This window comes from Dromiciops gliroides, chromosome 1 (genome assembly GCF_019393635.1).
Source record: "Dromiciops gliroides isolate mDroGli1 chromosome 1, mDroGli1.pri, whole genome shotgun sequence".
NCBI lineage: Eukaryota > Metazoa > Chordata > Mammalia > Microbiotheria > Microbiotheriidae > Dromiciops > Dromiciops gliroides.
The window spans coordinates 347,415,090-347,427,707 of record NC_057861.1 but is presented as its reverse complement, the minus strand read 5'-3'; the positions used below and the strand labels follow the sequence as shown (position 1 = coordinate 347,427,707).

The following is a 12,618-nucleotide window of genomic DNA, read 5'->3' as shown; positions in this document are numbered from 1 at the left end:
TCAGAGGAAAAAGAAGAGAAGAAGTACATATACTTAATCTGCTTTATAGGAAGAGTTAACTAGCTTTGTTTGCCTTACCCACAGAGTCAACATGACCAATTTACAAAGAGCGTCATTCTGATCAAACAACACAGTTTCCAAGTGAATGAATAACTGGCCAGGCTGAGCCATCTTGTTCAGAGACAGCCAAACCAAGCAGTTTGGTAATTGTCTGACTTGAAATGAACTACTAGTTATTAAGAAGGAACACTTTCTCATTCACCTCTTGAAAGTAATTATTAGTCAAAAGAGCTGGTAAATGCTATAATTATGGTTAGAAGCCAGGAGTTGTCTAGCTGGATAGTGGTGAGGACTAACATCTTGTAGGTAGTAGAAAGGTGGTTTTGTATGGTGCTGATAGTTTTTTGTTTGTTTGTTTTTTTGTGGCTCAATGAGGGTTAAATGATTTGCCCAGGGTCACACAGCTAGTAAGTGTCAAATGTCTGAGGCCAAATTTGAACTCAGGTCCTCCTGACTCCAGGGCCAGCGCTCTATCCACTGTGCCACCTAGCTGCCCCCAAGGTGCAGTTAGTTTTGAATGGACTAATGATATCAAAGTCTATAGTAAAGAGTTGTGAATGGCCTGAGCACATAAATTTTCCTTCCTCATGTGCTTCCCTTCCAGGTTCCCATAAGCATGCCCCACTCTCCTCTTTGGAGGTAGAATATGATCCAAGTTTTAATGTAGATTGTAGTATTTTATTATTAATGCATTCGCTTTAAAATATGATACCTATGAGAATATTATTATTTTTTCCTTATTGCTAAGTAAATAATTATATTTAAGGTCTAAAAGTACCATCACTGCGACATGTTTGTGTACATGTTGATTCATATTTTGACTATATCTAGCATAGCCTAGCATGGTATTACATAGTAAATGACTGGTTGTGTAAATAGATATGTATCAACTGATGCTGAGTGAGATGAGCAGAACCAGGAGAACATTGTACACAGTATCAACAACATTGTGTTTTGATCAACTGTGATACACTTGACTCTTTTCAGCAATACAATGGTTGAAGATAGTTCCAAAGGACTCATGTTGGAAAATGCTCTCCAAATCCAGAAAAAATAACTGTGGAATCTAGATGCAGATTGAACAATAATATTTCTACTTTTTTGTGGTTTTTTCCCTTTTGTTCTTATTCTTCTTTTACAGCAAGACTAATGCAGAAATATGTTTATTGTGATTGTACATATATAACCTATATCAGATTGCTTACTGTCTTGGGGAGGGGGGAGGGAGGGAGAAAAATTTGGAACTAGAAATCTTATAAGAACAAATGTTGAAAACTATCTCTACATATAACTGGGAAATAATAAAATACTTTTATGATTAAAAAATTAATAGATACATATCAGCAGGGACTAAATAGCTAGAGTAGTGAATAGAATGAGCATATTTCCTTTCAACAAAGTTATGCTTAAGACCCTGAGAGATTTTGTGTATAATTGTGCAGTGGTAGTCTGTCTTTGGGAACTAGACCTGCTAGTGTGAAAGCAGGTTGGAGCAAGTGAGACAACCTGGAATAGTGAGTAGGTGCCTTCAAGCTCTGGTGAGAAATGTGCAGTGCTCCATAGTGAGAGAAGATTACCCTATACATTTGTTAACAGGGGCACTTTGCTGGAGAATATGGAACTTAGGGTGGATGGCCTCAATTTTCTCAATAAATCATCAGACAAGACCCTCAGCAGAGAAGGTGGAGGGAGTGATATCAGATATTTGAGGAGAGAAAATAAAATTTGAAATACCTTCTGTAGACATTGCAGTAGAGAAACAATTAGGGTGACATAAAAAGATTACTTCGCTATGGTGACTACCCAGGTGACATATTCTGTATTCTACTTATTCATTCTCAGAACCATATAGGACAAGTTTTGACAGAACCGTGAGACGGATATGGAGGCCACAACCATTTCAAGACCATACCTGCACAGAGGTCATAACTGGATCAAGACCTAGAAAGTTCTACTCACGTGGTGCAGTCATCATCGCCACTCCCATCTATTGATGATGTGGCTTAATTGGATCTCATATAAAATTTTCTGTAGACTTTGCCTGCCTTGTGGCCCTCTCAAGACTCTGATAAAGATTGAGTCACTGAACTCTGCCAGACACAGTGGCTATGAAACTAGTGCAAAGTGAGATAAACAGAACCAGACAAGCAAGAATAATAATGATAATGATAAAGATAATAACAATCGGTACTTTATATTAATCTCATTTCATCCTTACAGCAACAATAGGTCCTATTATTATCCCCTTTTTACAGCTGAGGAAAATAAGGTATAGAGAGATTGAATGAATTGCCTAGGATCACATCCATATTCGACATAGAATTCTAACAAAATAAACTTTCTTGTTTGGTCTGTATTCTGTAACTTTCTTTTTTGCTGAATACTTTATACATTTTAAAAGTTAGAAACTGATGTCTCTTGCCAGCATTACTCACTGTAGTATGAATGTGTTCGCTTCACATTCTATATCTTTCCATCCTCTTTGGCTTCATAGATTGGTAAATATAATTGATGTAATGTAATTTATAAGTGACACTGTTGCAACTCTGATCTCTTTGAAACCTGCAGCCTGTTTTTCTTCTCCTAATGGCATTAGTGTGTATCAAGGCTGAAGAAATAGATGTTTAAAGGGTTATAATTCTGAATTGGTTATATATAACTGTTCAGTATTATTTTAAAGCATTTTCATGAACTTGAACTCTAATTCTTTATATCTTTTTGCAAGTTGGTGCATACACTTCAGATGCTTAAAGGCATTGTCTTTAAAACAAACTGTACAGAGACATATATACAAAAAAAAAAAGACAGAATTTGAATCCTGACTCCTGACTCCCAGTCCAGCAGTCTTATCTTCTGCAGTGCATAACTGCTTCTATATACATAATGACCATAACAGTGTAAAAGGAGAGAGTAACAACAACAAACTGAAACTAAAGATTATGGTATAAAGACCAAGCTTTCCCCCAAAGAAGAGAAATGGGGTTGGGGGGGGGGCAGCTAGGTGGCACAGAGGATAAAGCACCAGCCCTGGATTCAGGAGGACCTGAGTTCAAATACGGCCTCAGACACTTGACACTTACCAGCTGTGTGATCCTGGGCAAGTCACTTAACCCTCATTGCCCCACAAAAACAAAAAACAACAACAAAACCAAACAAACCAAAGAAGAGAAATGAAAATTCTCTCCTTCCCTACTTTGCAGAGGTGAGGGATATGGCAATATAAAACTTTTTATTCTTTCAGATTTAGTTGCTATGGGTAGTTTCACTTAACTGCTTTATTTCTTTTTTTATTCTTTGTTAAAAGGGATAGTTTTATGGGTGGGCAGGCAGAGATGAAGGAGATATAAAAACAAAAGAGATTTTTTAAAAAGCAAAAGAAAATAAATTCCTTGTGTGGCTATTGTTTCCTCTGCATCTCATACCAGGGGCCTCAACATGTTACTTTTGGCAAAGTAGATACAGTGCTGAACTTTGAGTCAGGAAGAGAGGAGTTTGAATTCTTCCCAAAACACTAGCTGTGTGGCCCTGGGCAAGTCACTTAACTTCTGTCTGCCCCAGTTTCCTCATTTGTAAAACAGGGATAACAATAGTACCTACCTACTAGGGTTGTCATGAGAATCAAATGAGATAATATTTGTAAAGCACTAAGTATGGTGCCTACCATATTGTAGTCACTATATTCATTCATTCATTCCATAAACATTTATTTAGTGCCTACTATGTGCTAGGCACTGTGATAAGCACTGGGAATATAAAAAAGGACAAGATACTCTTTGCCCTCAAAGAGCTTACAATCTAATTAAACTATAGAAAGCAAAGCTAAATGTGGGATAAATAGGAAACAGTTAAAAGAGGGAAAGCACTGGAATCGAAAAGGGTTAGGGAAGACTTCCTATAGAAGGTGGGATTTTAGTTGGAACTTAAAGGAAGCCAGGAAGGTCTGTGGTTGGAGCAGAAGAGAAAGAGAACATTCTAGGCATGGGGTCTATCTAGAGAAATTGCCTGGAGATGGTGGATGTAGTATTTTGTTTATGGAACATCTAGGAGGTCAGTGTCACTCAATTGAAGACTATGTGTCAGGGAGGAAGAAGACTAGAGGGGATTGGGTTATTTAGGGCTTTGAATATCAAACAGAGCCTTTTGCATTTGCTCTGGGAAGCAATAGGGAGCCACCACAGTATATTCAGTAGGGCAGTGACAAGATTGTACCTGCATTTTAGGAAAATCATTTTGATGGCTTAAAGGAGGATGGATTGGAATGAGGCAAGCAGAGCCAACATTAGGATACTTCAGTAATGAAGGCCCAAGGTAATGAGAGTTTATACCAAAGTAGTGATGGTGTCAGAGGAAAGAAGGAGTTGTTGAAAAGGTAAAATTGACAAGCCTGGGCAACACCTATGATATGAGAGGTAAGAGATAGTGAGGATTCCAGGGTGATTCCTAAATTGTGAGCCTGAGGGACTGGAAAGATGGTGTTTCTCTCTACAGTAATTGGGAAGGAATGACATGCTTTAGGGGGATAGATAACGAGTTCCATTTTGTATTGATTGAGTTTAAGATGTCTACCAGACATCCGGTTTAAGACATCTGAAAGGCAGTTGGAGATGCGAGATTGGAGATCAATAGAGAATTTGGGGCAGGAAAGATAGACTTGAGAATCATCAGCACAGAGATAACAATTAAATCTCTGCAAATTGATTATACCAGCAAGTGAAATCAAATAGGGGGAGAAAAGAAGAAAGCCCCTGATAGCAACCTGAGGAATACCTATTGTTAAGAGGATATGATCTGGAGGAGCATCCAGCAAAGGAAACAGAAAGGGGGCAATCAGGTAGGCAGGAGAGAGTGGTGTCCTCAAAATCGAGAGAGAAGAGAGTATCAAGCAATAGTGACTAACAGTGTCGAAGGCTACAGAAAAGTCAAGGAGAATAGGAACTGAGAAAATGCCATTGGATTTGGCAATGAAAGAATCATTAATAGCTTTGGAGAGAGAGTCATTTCAATGAAATTATAAGGTGGAAGCTAGATTGTAAGGGTTAAAAAAAAAGTGAGAGAAGAGGAAATATAGGCACCTATTGTAGAGGACCTTTTCAAGGAGTTTAGCTATAAAAGAGCTATATGAGTACTTTGGTGCCTAAAAGGAGGTAGAAAAAAGTTTCAATAAAAACTTAAATGTATGTATGAAGAAAGACACCTTTCATGTGGACTTTGGACAGAAAATGAACTATGTCATAAATATAAAGACTCAAGTTATCTAGTGTAAGATGTAGAATGATGTCTTCCTTGTGTGGGAATAGCTTGATAGTTTAAAGGGACAGAGAAGGGACAGAAGGATCAAATATATAAATACTAGCCATTATCATTAATAATAATAACAATAACAGTGCAAACACCAATTAGAATAGTAATAATAATACTGTCCCAGTTAGCTTCTCTAACTTTAGCCTTCAATGTGATCCAATTTGTTTCTTACTGAAACTAATCTTTTAAAAATTTCAGTTAGATGCAGAAATATGTTTAATGTTATTGTACATATATAGCCTATATCAGATTGCTTGCTGTCTTGGGTAGGAGGGAGGGAAGGGAAGGAGGAAGAAAAATTTGGAACTAAAAATCTTATAAAAACTATCTCTACATGTAACCTGAAAATAATAAAATACTTTTATGATTAAATTTTAAAAAACAAGAAAGTAAGCTCCTTGAGGGTAAGGACACTTTTTGTTTTTTTCTTTATATTCCAATTGCTTTATATAATGCTTTGCACATAGTAAATGCTTAATAAATATTTGTTGACTGACGAAAAACATTTTCAATTAGATTAGGCTACTTTCCTGCTCAAAAATAAAAAAAAAATGTTGCTCTTTCTGAAACTAACAAAAATATCTCTTCCTGGTTTTTCAGGTCATTCATAAATCTCAATACCTCGACTTTTCTGTCACTCTTTAGTGATAAATTATATAGGTTGTCTTTCCTCATATGTAAAATGAAGATAATAGTAGCTGCTACTTCCCAGGGTTGTTGGGAGAATCAAATGAGACAATAATTGTAAAGTGCTAAGCACAGTGCCTGACACACAGTAAATGCTGTGTAAATATTAACTATTAAATATGAAAAGGGAACAAACAGATATGGGCAAATGATTCTCTGTTACCTGAATTGGGAGTGATATCCTAAGTCCTTTTCCTAACCCCTATACATGTAAGTCTAGATTTACCTTTAAAAAGTATTGAAACTATATTCAAGATTTAAGTCACACAGAAGAATAAAGCTCCAGCCATTGATGTAGTCCCCTTTTCTCAGGGTACAAAGAAAGATTCTTTATAAATGGGAAGGATCTCTTTGACATTGGTGTCAAACTCAGAAACAGGAACCACCAAACCATGTGTAAGGATCTGCATATTGACTTAGAAAACCACATATCAATGTTACCTATGTTTGATTGTATTGTTTATTTTTAAAAATATTTTTAATCTGGTTTGGGTGGTACTGGGTAATATTGTGGGCCCCATAAACTGCATGTTTGACACCTCTGTTCATGGATGAGACTGTGTTAAAAGCATCAAGTCCCAAAATGTTAGAGTTTTCACTAGTAAAATCCATGAATATTCAAAAATATGCTGATCAACAACTCTTCTGGACTTAAATCTTAGAGGGTTAGTTACTTGGGGCAATGAGAGATTAAGTTACTTACCCTGGGTCATCAATAGGTCCATTTCCACATCAGCAGCTGGACTTGAAGCCAAGTTTTCCTGACTCCTTGACCAGATCTTTATCCTCTCTGCTAAACTGCCTTTCAGAATATGCCAGAAATAAGAACCTTCAAAGCAAGTCCATTCCCAAACTAGATAAAAGTGATTTTCCCCTCCTCAGGTATTCAGATCACATTTTTATTTTGGATTTAGCAAACTAAATGGTGAGTATTTCACTTCTTGCGGTCTTGAAAATCTTCCCTGAAGTTCTCAGATTTGTGGACTGGGGAAATTGTTCCTGAAGTTATTGGGTCAGTCAGTACCTTATATAGTGTGTATGCACTCCTTCTTAAATAGATAACATGTATCCTCTTAGGGTAATAGGGACTAGATTTGTAATTTCACTCATACTGGAAATTCTCATATGAGGAAGCTTTCTTTGCCAATGCAGGCTAGCACCTTCTCTGCAACTAAAAAGAATAAAAATAGTTTCTGAGTCTAGCTTCTCTTCCTGGTATTTTATGCTGGTTTCAGGTCCTGACTATTAGTGTCTCACTCTAGGTACAATGATCAAACCTCAGTGGGCTTGCTCTGGGTTATGTTTCTACCCTACCTCCTATTTGCCATCTACACTATGATCTAAATTCCTTTACTCTTTTTAGAGGGAGAATCAGCTTGGAAAAAAATTGAGCATGTATCTCTAACCATCAGGGAATGGATAATGTGGAAAATTATAGTATCATGATGTGTACAATAATTATCATTATCTCATAAGAATCATTTATTATTTCTACTCATGTGATAACATACTTCTTTATTTTTTGGTAAGGCAATTGGGGTTAAGAATTGCCTAGGGTCACACAGCTAGTAAGTGTCAAGTGTCTGAGGCCATATTTGAACTCAGGTACTCCTGAATCCAAGGCCAGTGCTTTATCCACTGAGCCAACTGCCCCGATAATGTACTTCTAAGGCACAATCAACAGTAAGGCCACAGACTGATATGCTTGTTCCCATAGTACATAGTTTGGGAAACTCTGTAGTGTGTGGGGTAGTCACAGCTCTGGTAACTAAGGTTGAAAAGTAGCCTTTATTATAAACTTTACTTCCAGCTGCTCATAATTGAAATAATGAATTAAAAAATTCCTTTGGGGCTAACATTTTCCATGACTGGTCTATTTCTAAAAGTTTGAGCAGAACCTTGTCTCCTCTTTGAATTGGACAGGGTGTTAAAAAAAATTGCCACTCAGAGTTTACACTGTTAAATGTGGACCATAAAATATTCCACAAAAGCTAGCTAATATTGCTTCAGGGAAAGTCACATTGGAATTTCTCTACTTTTGATTGCAATAGTTCCCAGCTTGCATATCATGTAAGCTTAATGTTTGTATTTAATATACTCCCTATATGAGTTACAATGCACAGTGCCTGTGTATAAAGTTAGAATAACACTTTGATGGGGAGAAGGGCCCCATAAATACAGTAAGCAGCATTATTAAGAGTGTAAGAGTAAGAAACTGAATGAAAACAGTATTGTTTTAGGATTTACAGCCAGGGATTTAATGACAAAATAAAAGGCATTAGAAATCCCCATCTCCTATTCATCCTTATTCCTCCTAGGGTTCTGTTTCAAACAATACATCCATAGATGTCCTAAGCTTGTGTCTCAAGTTGACATTTAATAATGAAGCCAGCAGAGAGGAACATCAAGTTACATTCAATCGACTGATGTTTCTTCTAGTGGATAGAGCTTTGGCCTAGAAGTCAAAAGACCTGAATTATAAATTTGTGTGATCTGTAGGGACTGGGCATGAAGCCCTTCATGTGTTTATATGACAGAGGGAATGTCTGTGTGAGGATTAGAAACCCGCTCCATTCTATTCAACTTAAAAGCTTATGAACGGCCTTTTCCACAGTTATCAATGACTTGTTAATTCCCAAATCTAATGGCCTTTTCTCAAACTTTGTCTTACTTGACCTCTCTGCAGTTACTCTCTTCTCTCTGGATTTTTTGACAATATACTCTTCCTTGATTCTCTTCTAGCATATCCAATCCCTCCTTTGCTGACTCTTCATCTGTAATGGTGCCCCCAACTCAAAGTGTCTCTCAGGGTTCTTTCCTAGGCCTTTTCATTTCTATTTATACAATCTTACCTGGTGATCTCATCTACTCCCTTAGGTTTAATGATCTTTGTTATGCAAATCTATTTATCCAGCCTAAGTCTCTCTCCTGAACTACAATCACACAACACCAACTGCCTCTTAAACATTTTGAACCAGGTTTGCTACAGACATCTTGAGCATTTAACTGAAACCAGGGCCGCCTGTTCTCTTGTGACCAACCACAAGCACTTCTTTCTGCCCTGGAACTATGACCAAGAATTGCTATAGGCACTGGAATTGCCAGTCAGTGCCAACTGCACCCAGTACCAGAAAAGGGTCCCCTGTGATCTTTTTCTGACCAATTGTCTCACCTCCTTAAAATCTTTTGGCTAGGCACCTGAAGCTGCTGCCACCACCTCTAATGTCCACTGCTAGTGCTGGTACCACAGCTGGCAACATTTTTCACACTAACCTTTTCTTGGCTCTACAACTCCAAAATTTCATTTGAAGTGTTATTTTAAAGTTCTTTGGAGGGGAATGTTGAGAGAGTTCAGCTGGTTTGCTGCTGCCTCTAATCTACCCTCTTGACTCTGCCCTACTGTTGCAAAATCTTGTCATTTCTTCTTTCATAATACCTCTCAGATACATCTCCTCTCCATTCAATTAGAGACAGCTAGGCAGCTCAATGGATAGAGTGCTGGTCCTGGAATCAAGAATGTAATCTGAAATACTTTGGAGAAAATGGTTTTCAACAGCCATGTAAATAAACAGTAGCAGTGGTTATAGGAAATCAGGTACTATCCTCACCCTTACCCACCTAGCCCATTCCTTCATCTCCCTCTGGCCTCTTTTAGTGATTACTTTTGTGCTAGGTTTTCATGAGCATCTATATCTTAGTCTAATTTTATTGGGAGAACAGGTGCTAACGTGGCTGAGGTAAAATGAACATTGGAGGCTTGTCAGTGTCTTGGGGTTCCTGATAGTTCTTTAAATCTTTCCACCAGACAGGTTTAAAGGATTTCTGAGTTTCCATTTTACAACAGACTAAGGCCATCCACTTCCAAATTTAATCTGCTGTGATGGTTATAAGGTGAGTTTCACAAAAGATCAATGGCTTCCCACTCAAGCACTAGGTCATTTCTGAGTCACTACTTTGAATTCCAGGCTCCAAGCAATAACAGACTCTCGAATTCAAAAATATCAATGATGACATCATACCGTTAGTGACATACTATCCTTTCTCTGGTGTTATTACTACCATATTATTTTCTAATGCCTAACTTGAGTAGCTACTAACAAGTATAAAGGGGTTACACCTCTGAGTCTGTATTGAAAATATATAATATGTATGACATAGGCTTTTAGCTCTAAACTTTTTTGAGCTGATGAAAAAGGCACCTTTCGCCATCATGATCTTGAAATATGGTTCTCATGTTAGTATTAAGTATGCAAGGTGCTTGTCATCAGCAAGATGTAGCCTATTAGCACCCCTGCCTGATATGAATATAAATGCATCAAATATTCCTAGGGCTGCCGTAGAAGAAGATCTGTATGTACTGGGAAATAGAAGTGCTTGAGGTAGGAGAGATTCATAGATTTAGAACTGGAAAGTCATCTTGTTCAACACCTTCATTTTATATACATGGAAAATGAAGTCCATAGAGGTTGAATGGTTTGCCCAAGGCCACAGAAGCTTGAGTTACACAGTTGGGATTTGAATCTAGGTTCACTGACCCCAAATCCATACCTCTTTTCACTAAGGCAACTTTAATATGATTATTTGGCCTGTAAAGTTAGGTCAAAACACAGGGGAATTATTCTTTTGACTCTTTCTTACCCTTCATACTTTTTGCTGCCCTTATCTGCTTCTTTCTTCATCCACTCCTCCTAGCCCCTACCATATACATTCAAACTACAAGACAACAGGAAAAGAAGAAAAAAACCCACAGTAGTAGGTGGATAGGGGATATATTCAGACTTGAGTGTGGGCTGATCATTCCATTTTCTTTTCTTTAAAATAACAATAGTTTATGTCTGTAGAGCACTGGGCAAATCCTCTATGATGTTAAATAGAAAAAAATAGCCCAGAATGGGAAGGTATGGAGGAGTGAAAATCTGCATGAAATCTGAAATCTAGGAAAGTACCAAAGTATGTTTATATAACATTTTGTAGTTTTCAAAGTACTTTCTTTTTAATTAAAAAAGTTTTTAAGTAACAAAAGTCTACCTTCTCTCCCTCTTCTTTCCCCATTTCATCCCATCTCCACTGAAAAAGAAGGAAAAGCAAGCCATGGTGGCACATTCCTATAATCTCTGCTACTGGGGAGACTGAAGCTGGTAGATTACTTACATTTGTAACTACAGTAGACCAATAACCAATTCGATGCCCATATTAAAATCAGCACCGATATGGTGAGCCTCCAGAAGCAGAAGACTACCAAGAAGCCCCAAAAAGGACAAATCAACCGGAACTGGAAAAAGAGACCAAATTAAAGTTTATGTGCTAAACAGTTTTGGGATCAGGACCATGAGTGGTCACTACATTTTTGGCTTAAGCAAGATAGTATGAGCCATTCAGAAAGACAAGAACAAAAGGAGGAAGAAAAAAAAGAAAGGATGAGAAGAAATATGGAAGGAAGGAAGGATGGTAGGGAAAAAAGGAGGGAGGGAAAAAGATAAAATACTTGTAACAAATATTCATAGTCAAGCAAAACAAATTCCTGTGTTGGGAATCTCCATATGTGTGTGTGTATGTATATACACACATATATAAACACACATATATATGTGTATATATACATATATACACATACATATACATACATACATATATATATATATATATTTCCTTCTGCTGCAAGTCTGTCAGGAGGTGGATAGCATGTTTCATCACTGGAAACTGTGGTTAGTCATTGCATTAATCAGAGTTCTTAGTCCTTCAACAGTCAAAGTGCTTTCATATATCTCACCTCATTTAGCCTTCATGGCCATTCAGCTTGGTGCTATCACCAATATTATTATTCTAATTTTATGAATAAAGAAACAGACTCAAGGAGATTGTGGTGAAAAGAACTGGAGGTTTAGAGTCATATGACCTAGACTAAGAAGGATCCCTCTTCTATAATTTACTTATTACTTGTGTGACTTGAGACAAGATAATCTTTGGAACTCAATTTCCTTATGTTTAAAACAAAGGCAGGTGCTCGCTTCGGCAGCACATATACTAAAATTGGAACGATACAGAGAAGATTAGCATGGCCCCTGCGCAAGGATGACACGCAAATTCGTGAAGCAAAAACAAAACAAAACAAAACAAACAAACAAAAAAAAAAACAAAGGCAGGATGGATCTAGAAGTTCCAAACTTGCTGCCCATGCCAGATTAAAATGTAGTTGGGAAATGTTTAATAAAATAAATAAAATACAATGTAGCAGAAAAAATTCTAATTTGTGATTTTCTAAGTCAATATGAGTCCCACAGGGATCCATTTCTATTTAAGTTTGATACCACTGGATTAGATGTCTAGGTAGCCTAGTGTGTTGAAAAGAGCATGGCATCTAGAGCCCTATTTAAAATCCTAGGTCTGACATTAACCTTAGACAAGACATTCACTCCTTTGAGCATTAGTTTTCTTATCTGTAAAATGGGGATAATAGTAATACCCAGAATAGCTTACAACTTTGTTGTGGGGAAAATAGTTTGTAAACTTTAAATCACATATATGAGTTATCCTCATCTAGAGCTGCTTCCATTTCTAAGTGCTCTATCT

The 12,618-nt window shown here is 37.2% G+C and overlaps 1 non-coding gene across 1 annotated transcript; it reads left to right on the top strand.

The window, feature by feature from the left end:
- Positions 1–12,048: 12,048 nt before the first annotated feature.
- Positions 12,049–12,155, top strand: LOC122737504. The gene has a single exon (XR_006354338.1). It is a non-coding gene; the product is annotated as a U6 spliceosomal RNA (small nuclear RNA).
- Positions 12,156–12,618: the final 463 nt, after the last annotated feature.